Source organism: Bubalus bubalis, chromosome X, assembly GCF_019923935.1.
Source record: "Bubalus bubalis isolate 160015118507 breed Murrah chromosome X, NDDB_SH_1, whole genome shotgun sequence".
NCBI classification, from domain to species: Eukaryota; Metazoa; Chordata; class Mammalia; order Artiodactyla; family Bovidae; genus Bubalus; species Bubalus bubalis.
In genome coordinates this window covers 116,136,962-116,156,331 of record NC_059181.1, presented here as the reverse complement: position 1 = coordinate 116,156,331, position 19,370 = coordinate 116,136,962, and the positions used below count along the sequence as shown (strand labels likewise).

The 19,370-nt window shown below is 37.1% G+C and overlaps 1 long non-coding RNA gene across 1 annotated transcript in view; it reads right to left on the bottom strand.

Moving 5' to 3' along the window:
* The window catches only part of LOC123331779, a 58,127-nt gene that overhangs the window by 33,760 nt on the left and 4,997 nt on the right, over window positions 1-19,370 (bottom strand). Inside the window, exons 3-4 of the long non-coding RNA XR_006548551.2 lie at window positions 11,373-11,542; window positions 8,912-9,006 (exon numbers count right to left, since the gene is read on the bottom strand). This is a non-coding gene — a long non-coding RNA (uncharacterized LOC123331779). The remainder of the gene's footprint in view (window positions 1-8,911; window positions 9,007-11,372; window positions 11,543-19,370) is intronic.

Below are 19,370 nucleotides of genomic sequence, written 5' to 3'. Positions count from 1 at the left end.
AACTTTTTAGGTTTTTATCTTTCTTTTTAGTTTTAGCATGTGCTACATTTTTTTAGCAGAAAGAAAAAAGGTCACCACATTAAAATGATCAGTTGGGAACATTTCTCCATAACTGTTGCCCGGTATGTCTAGTCGTTGGTTAAAGATCAATTTCTTTAGCCTAACTAAATAAAAAGAGAGAAATTCTTTCTTTTTAGTTTTCTGGCTTGAATATGGCACATGCATTCCTGAGAAATTCTTTTGTCCTTTGTTGGCTAGATGCAGGATAGCCCACAGAACCACCTGGCTCCTACCTCTGATCTGCTGAATCAGAATCTCTAGAGGCTACACCCAAGAATACACAACTAAACAAGTGTCCCAGGTTATTTTAAAATATGCCAAAGCTGAAGTGCTATCACAATAGTTGTCAGAGAAATTCTAGCTACTTTTATCACTGCAGCTACTATGGGTGAGGTCTCCCTTCAGAATCACATACAAAACTAAGACGACACAAAGGCTCACTTGGGAGCTATCACTTACTGTTCCCTTTTCCCTATATTTATGGTCACAGCTCACTGGGCCAAGAAATATAGATAGTTTATGCTCATTAGTTCAGGGTAGAGGATGAGGAGAGAGCCTTTTCCTTCCCCATACCCTAGTTTACTGACTCTTTCTCCATACTGTTCAGATCATGAGGTTATTTTCTATAATTTTCATTTTTCCATATAAACAATTTCTTAGTACCTGTTATGAGCATGCTTGGTACTTTGCTAGTTATAAGAAACAACAGTGACTGAGATAGTACCTACCTCTTAGTTTGTGATTATTTCTGTTAACAGATTACCATAAGCTTAGTAACTTTAAACAACACACATTTCTTAAGTTGTGGAAATGAATAGTCTAAAATGAGTCTCGCTAGGCTAAACTCAAGGCACTGTGCTGAGAGAGCTGTGTTTTCTTCTAGTGTCTCTAGGGGGAAAAAAAAAATCTGTGTCCATATTTTTTCCAGCTTCTAGAGGCACACATTTCTTGGCTCATAGCCCACTTTATCCATATTCAAGGCCCACAGAGTTAAATCTCTCTGACCCCTCTTCCTTCACCCTCACTGGCCTCTAACCACAGCCATGAAGGATTCTTTGATTTCAAGGGTGCATGTGAATAAATTGGGCCCCTCAGGATAACTGAGAAGCACTTTTCTATCATAAGGTCTTTACCCTTAATCACATCTACAAAGTCCCTTCAGCTATGTGAGGTGACATATTCAAAGTTTCCAGTGATTAGGATGTAAACATCTTTTACAGGGGCATTATTCTGCCTACCACACTACTCAAAGAAATTCAGTTCTGGCAAAGAAAATATAAAATAAAGAAAATCACAAAGCAACGTGCTGCATCCTATAATAATGACATGTGCAAACACCCATGGAAGCTTAAAAAAAAAAAAAAAAAAGAACAACAAATTCACTTTTGGGAAAAGTCTGTGTAGGTTTACCCAAGAAGGTGATGCTTGAGTTGGTTTTGGATGATGATCAGGGAGAGAGAACAAGACAAGGAGTGATACACACCTAGATTTCAATCCAGCTGTATCACTCATGAGCTCTATGATCACGGGCAAATTTCTTAACTCTTCTGAGCCCAGTGTCCTCAGTTATGGAGTGACTAATTTATTTCTCATAAGTTTGCTACATGTATTAGCTAAGTTACAGGTGGTGAAAGTGCTATGCAAGCTGCAATGTTCAGTAAATGGAATGGGTTACAAGAGTTTCTAGATATTACAAATGAAATACAGGCAGCCAGTAAAATTTGAATTTCAAATAAACAAATAAATTTTTGGAATAAGTATGCTACATGCAATATTTGGGAAATACTTATAACTAAAAAGATATTTGCTCTATATCTGAAATTCAAATTGAACTAGGCATTCCATATTTTATCTGGCAACTCTTTAAATGGGGTTGTAATCACTTTCTGCTACTAAGAGAGCAATTGCTACATGCTCTTGGTCTTTTGTGAAAAAAAAAAATCTAGGAATGTCTTTTTGTTCTACAAGAGAAGCTATTGAAATTGATGCTGTGCAAGATTCAGGGGCACTGGCTTTAAAGTCAAAAGGTCATGAATGTATCCCACAGCTCCCTAAAATGCCAGCAGAGCAATTCTTCCACTTCTGAGCTGGAGACAGTGGAGTGGAGAATGAATCATAGACTTTGGAGTAAGACACACCTGGATTTCAAACACGGCTTATCCATTTATAACCTTTGTGACCTTGGAAAACAACTTCATCTCTGAGTCTTAATGTCCCCACCTATAAAACCAAGATAATCATAAAATAGCTCTATGAAGTAGATTTTAAGGATTCAATGAAGTCTTTCTCTTAGAGACTTCCCTTAACACACTGCCATGCACAGACATTGTGCAATCAATATAACAGAAATGCTAGAGAGCTTTATATTCTTAGGACAGAATCTACACTGTAATTAACTTTCATTTTATAAACAATAATGTCCCTAGTAAATCTAATGGCCTCATTATTGTGTGAGATATAATAGCCTCATTACTTTTTCACTACATCAGGATTCACTGGGCCAGGCACTTGGATGGGTCTTGAGGGAAAATAAGACAGAAACACATAGAACTTACTCTCACAGTGCTTAGTGTTGCTAGGGTATCAGGTAAAAAAGAAAATGGTCACAGAGCATATTGGAAATTGGTACAATTTTCACCCCATTCTTTAGCCCGAGTTACTCCTTTGAATCGTGGGGACTGAAAGACTGGGAACTACATTTCCCAGATTTCCTCGCCAGAAGGCTTCAAGATAGTTTTGCCAGTCTGAACCACAACTTGACATTTGTAAGGCAGAAGAGAAGCAGAAGCCAAGCTACCCTTTCTCTGAAGCCACAGGCAGACACCTGGGACTCAAACATATTGAAGATTGGATAGCTGCCTGTAGGCATTTCCACAGGGGCTGGAGGAAGCACAAGCTGAAATCAAGATTGCCGGGAGAAATATCAATAATCTCAGATATGCAGATGACACCACCCTTATGGCAGAAAGTGAAGAAGAACTAAAGAGCCTCTTGATGAAAGTAAAAGAGGAGAGTGAAAAAGTTGGCTTAAAGCTCTACATTCAGAAAACTAAGATCATGACATCCGGTCCCACCACTTCATGGCAAATAGAGGGGGAAAGAGTGAAAACAGTGGCTGACTTTATTTTTTGGGCTCCAAAATCACTGCAGATGGTGATTGCAGCCATGAAATTAAAAGACACTTGCTCCTTGGAAAGAAAGTTATGACCAACCTAGACAGCATATTAAAAAAAGAGACATTACTTTGCCAACAACGGTCCACCTAGTCAAGGTTTTTCCAGTAGTCATGTATGGATGTGAGAGTTGGATTATAAAGAAAGCTGAGCACCGAAGAATTGATGCTTTTGAACTGTGGTGTTGGAGAAGACTCTTGAGAGTCCCTTGGACTGCAAGGAGATCCAACCAGTCCATCCTAAAGGAGATCAGTCCTGGGTGTTCATTGGAAGGACTGATGTTGAAGCTGAAACTCCAATACTTTGGCCACCTGATGTGGAGAGCTCACTCATTTGAAAAGCCCCTGATGCCAGGAAAGATTGAGGGCAGGAGGAGAAGGGGATGACAGAGGATGAGATGGTTGGATGGCATCACCGACACAATGGACATGGGTTTGGGTGGACTCCGGGAGTTGGTGATGGACAGGGAGGCCTGGCATGCTGCAGTTCATGGGGTCACAAAGAGTCGGACATGACTGAGCAACTGAACTGAACTGAACCTCCTTAAATGCCACATAGCAATTGTGACCATATACACCAGTGCCTTGCTATTTCCTCATCTAGGAGAAGTGTTCAAAGGGACCAGAGGGAGAAAGCAGCAACTTCTAGACTCCTGAGAGTAGACCTGAACCTGAAATCTAGTAGTGGCTTCCTTGACATTCTTTCATCCAGTTCTTCCAATTGTTTTGTGAGCACTCTATTTTCCATGTTGAATCTCTTTCTTGAAATGTCTGTAAAGGTGTCCATTTTCCTGACCAACACTGACTAATAACAAGCAACTGCAGTACCATACCACAAACACAAGGTGATCTGGATATACATAATATGGACACCTAATAGAACCTTTAACGGAAATGGAGAAGTTTCTTTCAAATCAAAATGTAGCTCATAAGAGGAACATTGACTATTACTGCATGGCTGAACTCAGAGACAAAGGAGAAGAGTGGTGAACCCTATGGCTAGAGAAGTAAGGGAGGAAGGTGGTGGTTAGATTGCAAAGGGCCTTGTAAAATTATGCTACTGGATGATGGTAGGGCAAGTGGGATTGAAGGAATTTAGGCAGAGGAATGATACAATGGGATTTGAGAAAAATTCTTCTACTTCTACTGTATGGAGATTGGTCTGCATAGTCTAACAACAGAAACAACACCAGTTAAGATAGCATTGTGACAGACCAGATGAGAGAACACAGGGACTTGGACCACAGACACAGAAATACAGATATGGGAAGTGGTTAATTTCAAGATTTCATTTTCCTTTAGATTTGACAAGATATGGTGATGGATTAAAATGTGGTTAGTGAGGGAGATAAAAGAAGTCTAGGATATGACCAGTTTCTAGCTTTGGGAACCAGATAGAGGTGTCATATACTGAAATGTACAAGTTTAATGAAATACTCAGTTTGGGGAGAAAAACAGACTTTTGACTATTAAGCATGATGAAGAGAAACACTGTTTAAGTGTCCAATTAGAGATAGCCAGCCAGCAGTTGGATAGAAGCCTAGAATTCTAACAGAGACATTTAAAGAGGTATTTTCACTGTAAATGCGATGCACTGGCATATATGAGAGTTTAACCTAGAGAAGATATGTAAAGTAAGAATAAAAAGATGACTTAGTACAGATGTCTAAGGAATTTCAAATTTAGAGATTTCAAAAAAGTATGGTAAGCTGAACTTAAAAGCTCTATAGGTATCCAGTAGAAGTTCTCAAAAGAGATCCACTGGATTTATCCACATGCATGTCAGTCATCATCTTAATACAAACCTTTCCTGGTAAAGTGATGAAAGTAGAAGACAGACTACAGCAAACTGAAGAAAATATCAGAAGGAAGGGAAAAGAGTCAGCAAGTGCAGAAAATTCTGAAAAAGTCCAAGAAGAGTCATAAATCAAAAGGGCCATAACTAGTGAATGAAGTAGTAATGCAGTGAAGGGTGATTTTTACAAATTGAGCTTCGATGCTATTGTGTTGGGGCCATTAGTGAGGTTTCGGATAGAGGAGAGAGAAAGGATGATTGAATAACGATCCCAAGAAATGAGGAGGGAGTGGAATCTAGAACTGTGGTGCAAGATCAACCTCAGACTGGATAAGAGCTTTAAGAAGGATACATGAAAATGTAGATATCTATTGGCCAGGTGACAGAATATTGGGAAAATTACCTCTGAAGAGCATCTATCTTTACTGAGAAGTAGCAGGCCACTGAAATCTGTTGAGAGTAAGGAGAGAGATGGCAGCATTTTGAGAAGACTAGAATCAGTTTGAATTAGCCACACTTTAAAATTCATCTAAAAGGATAAATACCTTATCAGAAAAGAAACGGACTAATAGGAAATGTTGCAGGCCCAACATCCATAGCATCTGAGAGTCTAGAAGCTAAATCCCAGCAATTGTTCTTCTGATCATTTGACCACTAGCATGCGAGCTAACTTGTATAAGTCAGTTTCCTTGTCTGTAAAGTTAATAAAAAATACCCATCACACACAGCTGTCATACATATTAGATTGATAACTGATGTAATGGATATCTGCACTTGTGCCCTCCCAACATCCCCCTTTCCCCTTCTTATATCAGAACACTTCTTTACCACTGGGTATACATTCCATGAAATTTGAGAGGGACTTAACCTGTCCCCCCTGTGGATATGTGATCCACACATGGCCAATAAGAATACTGACACCCCACCAAGCCCAAGACCACCATGATCAATTCATACATCTATGTCTATCTTTAATACAAGCAGAGCCAACTGTTTTTCTTTGAGATTCCTGTTTAAAAGAAGGCATACCGCAATATACACCCAGTTTCTAGAGGCCACCTTTGCCACCATATTTGCCAAGAAAGGGGCTTCCCTCATGGGTCAGACAGTAAAGAATCTACCTGCAATGCAGGAGACATGAGTTTGATCCCTGGGTTGGGAAGATCCCCTGGAGAAGGAAATGGCAACCCACTCCATTGTTCTTGCCTAGAGAATTCCATGGACAGAAGAACCTGGCAGGGCTACAGTCCATGGGGTCACAAAGAGGCAGACACAATTGGGCAACTAACAGTTGCCAAGAAAAGGCTCAACCTTCCCTGATACTAAAAGTAATAGAGTAGAAGACTTAGCTATGAAATGGAAAAAGGAACAAAACTTTTTTTTTCATTTGAACATGCAGATGAAGTCATGTCTATAGAAAAAATCAACTTCTGGGCTTTAACTTCATGATCCAAGTAAATTTTTTTCTTACTGTAGTTAAGGTTATTTTTCTGTCACAAACTAAAGAACTCCAACTACATGACAATATAAAGTGTTTAGATGTTGTGTCTGGGACAAGGGTTTGATTAAAAATAGGTATTATTATTAGTGGAGTAGTCATGCTTCCTGCCTCGGTATCCATAATTTGTTCTCTTTTTCTGCTTTGCAAATAAGCTCATCTGGATCTTTTAAAAAACCATTGCTGCCATTTTTTTTTTTAATGTCGCCACAGAAAAAAGTGACAAAGTTGCTAGAAACTTCCTTGGTGTAGTGGGACAGTGCAACGAAGGTACGGAGAAGGGGTTGAAGATGTGTCCCTGATGTCCTGTCTAGATTTCAATCACCACTGGAAGATGTGATCCATTCTGTTGGTGGAAAGGATATAAAGGTATATGGTTTATGGAAAAAGAAATCCATTTCAGCCTATAGTGACTCATAAATGAACCAATATAATGAGCATAAAATAAATCAAGAGTACATTTGATATGATCAGACAAATTTCAAGGTTAAAAAAGGATAACTGAAACAGACAACATCCTAAGAGTAAATAGGAAACTCAACCAGTGCTGGTAAAGGCTGAGTGGCACAATACAAATTATCCCAGAGAAAGGTTAAATACAGTAGTAAAATGGCACAGCAGGGTGCCAAGTGCTCTGAATAGGAAGAAAACAGGTACATCAGAAAGACAGTATCAAAGAGAAATGACTGAGGGAGCAGTGGGTCTATGTGTGCTCACTATTTATCAGCACTGGACTTGGCAGGATCTAGATGCAAGCTGAGTCAGATAATAAAAGTCTAATAGTTGTCTGAAGCTCCCTCAAAACATTATAGAGCTCACACTGTTAGCTTCTTCCCATTGGATGGTTGTCATTACAATGATTTTTATATAGTCTGTCTGTTCCCAATTCACCTAAGGAGCCCATGAAGAATGAGAACACTTTTACACTATTACAGTAACTAAACGGAGTCACCATGAATGCTAATTAGTAGGATACTGGAATTTCTTCTCTACATTCACCATATTATTTTTTCTGATCAAATCTTCCTCTTTTGCATGCTGGGCTCCTATTGATTCCATTTCAGCAATGTGTAATCCTCAAGAAACTTATTTTGTCCTTATTCGGTAATTTTTCAGATTGTTCTAGATCTGTTTTGAGCTAAAAATCAAGAGAGGTTGAACCACAAATTTCTAAGAATATCCAGGCGCAACTGTGTGCATGTTCCAATGCAGGACAGAAACCAGGAACTCAGTGCTAAAAACAGTCACTCCATTTTATCTCAATTAACAGGAGATCCTGAGTTTTACAGTAATACTGTAAAAGCACTGCTGGGTCAACCAGAATCCCTGCACCTCAACTTCCCCCTGTGTGATGCTGATCCCTTCTGAACACTGTTGATGACTTGTCAAAAATTCATCTGTTTTTCAATATGAGATGCAGGGAAGATACAGATTGACTTATGTTTTTGAAAAACAGTAATAAAGAGAAAAACAAGTACATCTTCCAAATCTCTAAAGAAAAATCTCAAAGACAGACAGTCGTTACAAGAAAAGCCAGGGAATCACGATTAAGGTAAAGCATACAAACACGAATACAAGCAGAATACCTAAAGTCATAGAATTCAAGTGGCAGTGATGACAGAGAGACGGTTTGTGGTGGGCAGTTTTACCAAAATTGTATTCTCTCTGTTCTTCAAAGCCACCCCAAATACATAACAACTGCAACAATAAGCCCTATTTACTTGATTTTAACTTACTTCACATAAAGTGTCAAAAATCTTTAGAAAGATTTGACTTTTACTGATTTCTAAATTAAGTGAAAACCATGTCTTACATGGTTTCCCAGGTAGCACAATGGGTAAAAATCCTGCCAGCCAATGCAGGAGACAAAAGAGATGTGGGTTCGATTCCTGGGTTGGGAAGATCCCCTAGATAGGAAATGGTAACCAATTCCAGTATTCTTGCCTGGAGAATTCCATGGACAGAGGAGCCTGGTGGGCTATGGTCCACAGGGTCTCAAAGAGTCAGGCATTACTGAAGAGACTTAGCACACATGCACATGTCTTACTACATAGACACTACTTCAGGACAAGCCTCCCAACCTTTCTTACAACCAGATACTGCCTTTGGGGCTTAGAACCTACCCATATTGGAATTCTGGAACAGAAAATATATTAAGTCAATTATTAAAATTCAAAGACTCATATTTAGGTAAAATATAGAATTAGATACCATATCATTAAAGAATACAAACCTAATGTCTCTTGCCATACAACTTTTATTGGAAAAGGAAAGTGGAGCTAACAATATTTACTTCTCATAATCATTGTGATACTGATATAAGAAAATTTATGTAAAAATAATACTTCCTTGCATAGTAGTTGACCAGCAAATGGAAGGTGCTTACCTTTATGTCTTAAAGCCTTGGTTTCAATAGCTGCTTTCTTCTGAGGTGTCTTTTTTCCTGAAAGATCTGGGAAGCTCTTGAGTAGTCATAGAGCACTAAGTGGCAAACACAACAGAAGTTACTCTATTTTACTATAAATAGAAGTTCATGCTTGATCTACACCTTGCTCAAGGTTGGTCTCAAGGAATTAATAATGACAATCAGAGAACTTGATTCCCACTGATATTTAATCTTATTCATCTTGCCTGGGGAGGCCTTCAGACATATATAGGCTTATTTTAGAGCCATACCTATTGAGAGTTCAGTTCAAACCAATGTAAAAGTATGTTTTGGCAACTGTCACTTGATTTCACCCATATTCTTTATTGTTTAACAATTATTTTATAACTTTTTTTCTGTGCTACTCTTTCAACAGGCTGGCAAAACAAGCAAGGAATCTATTATTGTATTATTCAAATATATACCAGACAGGATGGGTTAGGTTCTGCAGCAGTAACAAAGAATCTATAATCCTTAGAGGTTAAAAGAATAAAGGCCTATTCCTGGTTTGTACTCCATGTTCTCCTTGGATTGGCCAGGGGTAGGATGCAGGGGCAATCTGCTCTACATTATGTTCACATAGCAACACAGACTGAAAAAGACTTCATCTCTTTGCTTCTGCCATGAAAAAAGCAAATGTAATGAAACCTGAATTAGCTTATGGAGATTCTGCAAAGAAGCTCTTATTTCCTGAACTAAAACAGGTCATTTGACTATGTGCTTAGTCATCCTGTCACATCCAACATTGTCCAATCCAATGGACTGTAGCCTGCCAGGCTCCTCTGTCCATGGGGATTCTCCAGGCAAGCATACTGGAGCGGGTAGCCATGCCCTCCTCCAGGGGATCTTCCCAACCCAGGGATCAAATCCAGGTCTCCTGCATTGCAGGCAGAGTCTTTACTGTCTGAGCCACCAGGAAAGCCCAAGTTTTGGGTGGAATGCCATTTCCTACTCCAAGGGATCTTCCTGACCCAGGAATCAAACCTGAGTCTCCTGTATTGACAGGCAGATTTTTTAAACCACTGAGCCACCTGGGAAGCACCATTTGACAATGCCTATCTTCAAAAGGAATGGAGAAGTATAGACTGATCATGAACCTAGAAGGAAGAGAAATGAAATCTTTATGGAATAGCTTTAATGACTATTAGGGCTTCCCTGGTGGCTCAGATGGTAAAGAAACTGCCTTCAGTGTGGGAGACCCAGGTTTGATCTCTGGGTCAGGAAGATCCCTTGGAGAAGGAAATGGCAACCCCCTCCAGTATTCTTATCTGGAGAATTCCATGTACATAGGAGCATGGTGGGCTACAGTCCATGGGGCCACAAAGAGTCAGACACTACTGAGTGACTAACACTTTAATGACTATTATAGAGACAAATTTTGTTCTGCATCACTTATATATATATTAGTTTCTAACTTACCTAATTATATTTTAAGATCAAACATACATAACTGCCATGACATTGGAGATCTTCTCCCCTGACAGTTAAGTAAGCATTCAATATTTCTCTCATGGTTTAAGATCACATTGGAATCAACAAGACAAAACCTGTCAGGTCAGGTGGGCCATATAATGTAACAATTACAGCCAAACCACTGGTGAATTTTAGATCTCATATTTCCCTGTAGACAAAGAAAACTATGTCTAATTAAAACTCTGAGAAATTTATCAAATTCTTACTATGTGCCAAGATTTACACTGAAAATAAAATAGCTGACAATTCTAACTGGTATACTCTTTAACACTCTTAGCCAATGTTATGCGGCAATGTATTCATAAAACATTTGCAAATTTCAAGATAAAAATGTCTTCCTCTAATTTACACATGAGGGCTTTAAACTTGATTCAGAATGAGTTTGAAATTTAACATAGAAAAAAAATGACTCCATTGTAATTACTTATCAATCTCTACCTTTTCATTTAAGTCTCAGAATAATTTTATACATGTACACATATGTTTTCCCCCTGGGTAAATGATACTGACTCTTGCAAGTGGAATCATGAATCAATACAATGCCATGTAGAATCAGAGGAAGTATTTGGACTTACCATTTTCAACTGTGCTATTTTATATTTTCATATTTGTGTAACTAATTGCTTTTACATTCTAACATATAGCAAAGTAGAAATTTCACAAGATGAAAGCCAGCCATCTCTACTTATATGACATGGCCATCTGATATTCCTTTGTGAGCTATTGTAGCTTAAAAAACATCAAGAATTCAAATGCAAGGAGCTGCTAGAATGATAATAAAGATAAGAACTGAAGAGTGCCACTAAATATCAAGGATGAACTTAAGGAAATAACTTAATAGTTGCAGAATGAGTTTTGGAAGATAATTTAAAGGTCTTGTAACTATAGAGAATATATCACAGAATGTTATACTTATCAGATTTTTTTTGAAAGCATATGTTTTACTTACAAACATTTCTAGAGCAACAGCTGTGTACCAGCTACTTGCAAGAGGTTGGGAATATCGTAGACCTCCACCTCAATGGACAGGGAAGCCTGGAGTTCTGCAGTCCATGGGGTCGCAAAGAGTTGGACATGACTGAGTGACTGAACTCAACTGAAGCACCTCAAAAACTTCATCTTTTTGTCAGAAAGAAACAAAAGAAAAAAGTAAGATGGTTATAAATTATATTCTAATTGAAGTGTTTATAAATATGTTTGGGGAAAACATAATTGATTGGTGGTCTGCAGGTATGGGAGATGCTGGATAACAAGTTCTTCTTGAAGAACAAGGAGGAGTTTGCTCAGGGGAGAAGAGGGGACAGGGAACAGAGAAACCAACTCAAATTATGGAATCCCCAAAGAGCGTGGTATGAAAAGAAAATGGCAAGAAGCTTGGTGTAACTGCAGCACAGTAAGCGGGATAGGAAGGGCAGAAAGAACGGCTCAAATAAAAACTGGAGCCTGTTCTTAGATGGAATTACATTTTTTTTTTTTGAGGCTATGATGTTTCAATGGTAGCTCATAGAAGGTATGATCTTATTTATATTTTGGAAAGCACCCTACTACATAGGAAGCTCTTGTATTAACCATATGGTCAAAGAGAAATCACCATCCTCCTGACTTTTTTTCTGAAGTTGAATTTTTTTCCTGATTAATCCAAATAAATAGATCACCCTCAATAATGCAGATGCATCATATCAGCTGAAGGTAAGAACAAAAACTGGGGTTCTCAAAGAAGAAATTCTACCTCAAGACTTTACCATTAACTCCTACAGCAATTTCTAGCCCACTGCCTGCCCCATGGATTTCAGAACTGCCAAAACTGCCAAAATCACATGAAATAATTACTTAAATACACACAAACACACATACTTCACACGCTTGACTTGTTCTGGTTAGCTGATATTTTTCTTCAAATTACATACGTTTTCAACTTTTCTAATCATTTTAGGTATAATACAATCAAAACCAAAATTGATATTTTTTACACATAAGCCCCTTTTCTATTATCCTATTACAATGGGAATTGCTCTCTATCTGTAGGAGAGCAGGAAAATTCATAGACTTCCAGATTCAGAGTGATTGCTTGGAGCTTGGTAAAAGACTTGGTTGATTCATGTCAATGTATGGCAAAAACCACTACAATATTGTAAAGTAATTAGCTTCCTATTGCAATAAATTACTTAAAAAAAAAAAGACTCTCTTTGCTAATTAGGACTAGTCCAACTTTCCAGGAGGAAAATTATTCTTCCATTATTGAGAATGTCTTGGAATAAAGATCATTTTCCTTAATCATGGGCTAGGATATGACACAACGGCAAATAGTTCAAAGACTTTTTGGCTTAATAGAAAATGTGCACAAACACACAATTTCTTCTTCTTGCTATCTGGCCATTGCAGGTTGGCAGGGGGCGCTCTTCATTATAGTCATTTATGGAGCCATTCTGATGGAGCAGCCAGCACCTAAAAAGTTATAGACACCTGGCCATAGGGAAGAAAGATCTGAAGGAACCACTTCCCCTGGCTCCAACAGTTAAACTCAGCAAGTTTCACTTATCTACCCAACTGCATGAGGGCCAGGAAGTACAATCCCAGCATGCCCACAGAAGATGGATAATTGGTGAACAGTACTAATAGCAACCACACTTGCTAAAATGTTCTTCCTTCCTCCAACTACCTCACCCAGGAACCAGAACAATCCAGAGACCCTGAAACTGGGGCATGGCAATAATTTTATATCACTGATGGTTGACCATGTAGATAGAGGTAAAAGCTGGAAAAATTGGTTTCTGGTCTGGGTCATTATTCTTCTTCCAACTTTTGTGTATAAACAAAAAGATGGTCCACATATATTGCACAACACATTCTAAAGTACCAAGAGTGTTACTGATTTGAGACAATTTATCTCCATTATAAACAAGTTGTTCATTACCTATGTTTGTCGAACTGGATTCCCAGTATTAGATTGTTGGTTTGATTTTTTTTTTTTTTTGGCCCATTTTCGGTTATTGTTCTTTTTTTTTTTTTTTTCAAATCCCACTGCCATGATCTTTAAAAAGCCCAGAGATAAATCCATGCACTTATGGACACCTTAAGTTTGACAAAGGAAGCAAGAATATACAATGGAGAAAAGACAATCTCTTTAACAAGTGGTTCTGGTAAAACTGGTCAACCACATGTAAAAGAATGAAACTAGAACACTTTTTAACACCACACACAAAAATAAACTCAAAATGGATTAAAGATCTAAATGTAAGACCAGAAACTATAAAACACTTAGAGGAAAACATAGGCAAAACGCTCTCTGACATAAATCACAGCAGGATCCTCTATGACCCACCTCCCAGAGTAATGGAAATAAAAGCAAAAATAAACAAATGGGACCTAATTAAAGTTAGAAGCTTTTGTACAACAAAGGAAACTATAAGCAAGGTGAAAAGACAGCCTTCAGAATAGGAGGAAATAATAGCAAATGAAGCAACTGACAAAGAATTAATCTCAAAAATATACAAGCAGCTCCTGCAGTTCAATTCCAGAAAAATAAACAACCCAATGAAAAAAATGGGCCAAAGAACTAAACAGACTTTTTTCCAAAGAAGACATACAGATAGCTAACAAACACATGAAAAGATGCTCAACATCACTCATTATCAGAGAAATGCAAATGAAAACCACAATGAGGTATCATTTCACGCCAGTCAGAATGGTTGCTATCCAAAAGTCTACAAACAATAAATGCTGGAGAGGATGCAGAGAAAAGGGAACCCTCTTACACTGTTGGTGAGAATGCAATCTAGTACAGCCACTATGGAGAACAGTGTGGAGAGTCCTTAAAAAACTAAAAATAGAACTGCCATACGACCCAACAATCCCACTGCTGAGCATACACACCAAGGAAACCAGAAGTGAAAGAGACACATGTACCCCAGTGTTCATTGCAGGACTATTTACCATAGCCAGGACATAGAAGCAACCTCGGAGAAGGAGATGGCACCCCACTGCAGTACTCTTGCCTGGCAAATCCCATGGATGGAGGAGCCTTGTAGGCTGCAGTCCATGGGGTCCCGAAGAGTCGGACATGACTGAGCGAGTTCCATTTCACTTTTCACTTTCATGCATTGGAGAAGGAAATGGCAACCCACTCCAGTGTTCTTGCCTGGAGAATCCCAGGGACGGGAGAACTGGTGGGCTGCCGTCTATGGGGTCAAACAGAGTCGGACACAACTGAAATGACTTAGCAGCAGCAGCAGCAGAAGCAACCTAGATGTCCATCAGCAGACGAAGGGATAAGAAAGCTGTGGTACATATACACAATGGAATATTACTCAGCTATTAAAAAGAATGCATTCAAATCAGGTCTAATGAGGTGGATGAAACTGGAGCCTATTATACAGAGTGAAGTAAGTCAGAAAGAAAAACACCAATAGAGTATATTAATGCATACATATGGAATTTAGAAAGATGGTAATGATGACCCTTTATGCAAGACACAAAAGAGACACAGATGTAAAGAACAGAATTTTGGACTATGTGGGAGAAGGCGAGGGTGGGATGATTTGAGAGAAGAGCATTGAAACATGAATATTATCATATGTGAAATAGATTGCCAGTCCAGGTTCAATGCATGAGACAGGGTGCTCAGGGCTGGTGCACTGGGATGACCCTGAGGGATGGGATGGGGAGGGAGGTGGGAGGTGGGTTCAGGATGGGGAACACATGTACACCCATGGATAATTCATGTCAATGTATGACAAAAACCACTACAATACTGTAAAGTAATTAGCCTCCAATTAAAGTAAATACATTAATTAAAAAAAATTTTTTTATTGTGCCGAGTTACCAGGCTAACTGTATTCTAATGTGTGAAAGGCTTGATGTTACACCCTTGTGATACAGTATTGATTTCCCAAAACAGATCAGACAAGGCTGTAGTGATGTGTGGTATTGAATTTTGAAGGATTATTCATTTGCACATTTTGAGCCATTTAGTTTGTGAGGTTGCATAATCATAAATGCCAGGGAATACCTATCCATCTAGGTTCTTATATGATTTTGGGATTAGACTAGAGATTACCCATGACACTATGCAGAATTTTTACCTCTGCAGTCTAATTTTCCAATGGCATTCTCCCCAACCACAGAGAAGCAGCAGAGAGGAACCAATGGCAACACTGCTGACCTTATAAAGGAGTTGGAGACAGAATAAGCCCCCAACATGGAAGCAGACAGACTTTCTCTAAGCGTGGTGTCTGCTTAGTGTCAGAACTCTCTATTTCAGTGCTCCGCAAACTCTAGTATGTATATGAATATCCTGGGGATCTAGTTACTTATATAGATTCAGACTCATTAAGTCTGGGTTGGAACATGACAGCCTGTATTACTGCAAGCTCCCAGGTGATGCTGATGTTACTGGTCAATGCGTCACATCTAGGATGGTAAAGATCTCACTCTCCTAATATCTTGTAGTTTACAATCTATTCCTGAACTCTGTATGGGCCTCCAAATTTCTGTGGCAGATCAAGTTTTCATTCTCAACACCTTTCTTCCTGAGTATGGGCTGCATGATGCCTAACAGCCACCTTAAGTGTTTTATAAATGATCACTTTTAAAAAAAGTTACTTTTATTGAGCACTTACGTTGTGGCAGTGGTAAATGTGTTGATACAATTTCTTATTTAGTGTTTCAGTATGTACTACTCTGAGATAAACAGTCTTATTTTCCACATTTTATAGGAAAAGAGAGGAAGGTTCTGGGAGTTAAAATGACTTGCCTAGGGTTCAACAATTACCTGTGCCACTGGGCTTAACAGTTTATCCTGCAATAATCCAGAGCCTAGGTTATGGCCCTTGTAAGTGAAAATTTCATTTTTCTATCTATAGAAAGCCCCCAACAAACCCTCCTTTCAAGTCTGCAAATGTACTGTGGAAGAAAAGCAAGGATGCCATTAGCTTAATAGAAAAAGTTACTCTTTCCTCAAGCAAAATATTCAAGTTGTTTTTTTCTTATTTATTGCTCTAATGTCTCATTTTTTAAAGTAATGGTCACTACTGTGATTTATGTTTCTTATGATGTTATAATACTTAAATCAGTTTTAGGAAATTTAAGTTTTGAGAGACTATCTTCTCTTCTGTCTACTAATATTGGCTTAGTTAAATATACCCACAGTGATAAGTGTTTGGAAATATACCTGGTAAATTATTGCTGCAAAAGTGTTGTGATACATTAATCGGAGCAACACTGAGTTTTAGGAAAGTTTTCATTTACACATACATCAATGCCCAATCAATATTCTATTATTACTATGCACAGTCTATTTTAATTGTAAACTTTTATATAGTTGCAGAAGTTAGGTTATTATGACTTTTCAAATTATATATGTCATTTAGAGCACTGAAAAGGCTATGTTAAAATTCTGTCATAAACTTCACTTTAAGATTACATTGCTATATCTTCAATAATCTATAAGTGAAAAAAATCTGGAAAAGATGATATGTGTGTGTGCGTATTTATATAATGTACAACTGAATCACTTTGCTGTACACCTGAAACTAATGCAACATTATAAACCAACTAAACTTCAATTAAAGAATTGTAGTCATAAAAAAAGATTATATTGCTATACCCAAAATGAAAAAATAAATATTAAAATCAGCTTAAGAACATATAGGGGCCAATTGTGATGTTTAGAATCAAATTGACTTCCTTCATTTTCTAGAATTTTCAACAATGAAAAAGTTAGGGTCGATTATTAAGAGACTCTAAATTCTTAGCATCAATAATGTATTTTCATGAATACCATACACTATCTTTTCTTCAAATAACTTTAAAAACCCTTTGGTGCATTTCAGAAAATTATGTATGTAGATTTTTCCCTGTATTTGTTCTTATGACATTAATTTTTAAAAAGAATGTAACAAATCAATACTGAATAAATAAATTTAAAATTAGATACTTTTATTTATTTTTTTTTTTAGTTTTTTGAAATTCATTCCAAATAATATTAGTGATGTTCTTTGAATATTACTATATTCAAATCTAAAATGCAAGATTTTCTTAGAAATATGATTATTATAACATACTTTAAGCTGCATAATTATATATTTCAAAGCTGATCTGAGTAGGTTTAACAGGCTATACATTTCAGAGAAGTAAGTAGCTGCCTTCAGAAAGGATTTGTACTTAACAAACCATCACAGTATTGAGTTGAAATTCCATCACAATTAAAGCTAACATATTAAAATACATTTTAAAATATAAAGGCTTAAAGAAGAGATATTCATGATTAAAACATAGACTGAATTTGTGGCTATTAAAATAAATGAATAAAGCTGCATTATGCTAGAATAAATTGTATCACTGAGAGTTCAAGTGTAAATTTAAGTGGTTATTATTATTATTGCAATACATTCATGCTGTCAGTTCATCCTTTTCTAGTCTGGTATAAATATGTGTACATTTTTAAAAATTAGATACTTTTGAAAAGATACTTTTGGTTTGCAATCTGCAATGTATATCACTACGAACAGAATCAAAAGTGTCTAAAAAACCACTACATATAGCCTCTAGTTGAAACTTTAGTGACATGAATATCTGACCATTGCGTATTTGACAAAAGCTTCAGATTTGAGATTAAATGTTTTTCAATATATTCCCAAATCTCATTGAAACTAAGAAGATATCATCTGGCTTTTGTTCTATATTCTAAAAATCAGTGGTGTCAAAAAGTATTTTATGTATTATTTACTCTAAATAGAAAGTACATAACAGGGAATATAGAAAACTTTAAAATCTAAATTTTGTCCAGAGTATAGTATATTGCAACCCCTTGCTTCCTATATACAGTTGAAAAATTATTGAATGCTACCTCCCCACAATAGAGTGTATCTAGATTTAGTCTTTGTAAGTAGTCCTAAAACATGTGCATTATCTTTCTACAGATGTGTCATTCCCTGGGTCAAAAAGAATTCCAAATATCTACAGATATAGAAATATGTGCTGTTGGGAAATTCACAAAATTAACAAAAATGTTATCTGCTCAATATGAATTGCAATAATGCATTACATACAAAAATAATGAAATAATGTCTAAAATTTATTATATTATTCAAAGTTATTTCATTAATCTCCTCTTACACTACTGCTTACTATTTCGTTTTTACCTAAGCTTCTAAATAAAACATATTATATGTTATTTATGTTTGTGCTGTGTATTTTGCCATACTGTTATAAAATGAGTCTACAGTTTCTTCCAATAAAGAAGAAAACTTCATATGATATGTGAGCATTGTCTGAATGTTAGATTTTTTATAAAAGTTGAACCATCAACCAGTAACAAAAACAAACCCCTGAGTATAAAGAATCACTATCCAGAATTGCTATATTACTTAAGATGCCCAAGTTTTGAAAACTCAAAGACCTGGAAATAAAGTATAACTCCCACACAGTAAAACAAAACAAGGCAACAGAAAATACCCTTTGGGAAAGTCCTGAAGTCAAATTTAACAAAGACTAAAAAGCACTCATTATAATTATGTTTAAAGAACCAAAGTAAAACATGTTTAAAGAAGGAAAAAGAGCAACATCAGCACTATGATTGTGTACAATACCCATTCTTTTATCTCTCATTTTTAACAACAAATTAGACCTCCATTCACAAACAAGAGTGCCTCTGTTGGAGTTGGGGGTTTCAACACCATATGCCAAAGGGCCCAGGAAATGGACAGACCTAGGATGGCCTGCAGAATCAGCACAGCCAGCTAACTTGCCACAACCTCTTTTGCCATGGTTAGGAAAAATCGTGGAGTGTGCTGACCTGGGAAGATACCACAGAAGAGAGAATTTTCACAATTCCAGACTTCTCAAGGGGAAAGTCTATTGGAATCCATGTCACTGAAGCAAAATATATGTAATATATATATATATATATATATATATATATATATATATACACACACACACACACACA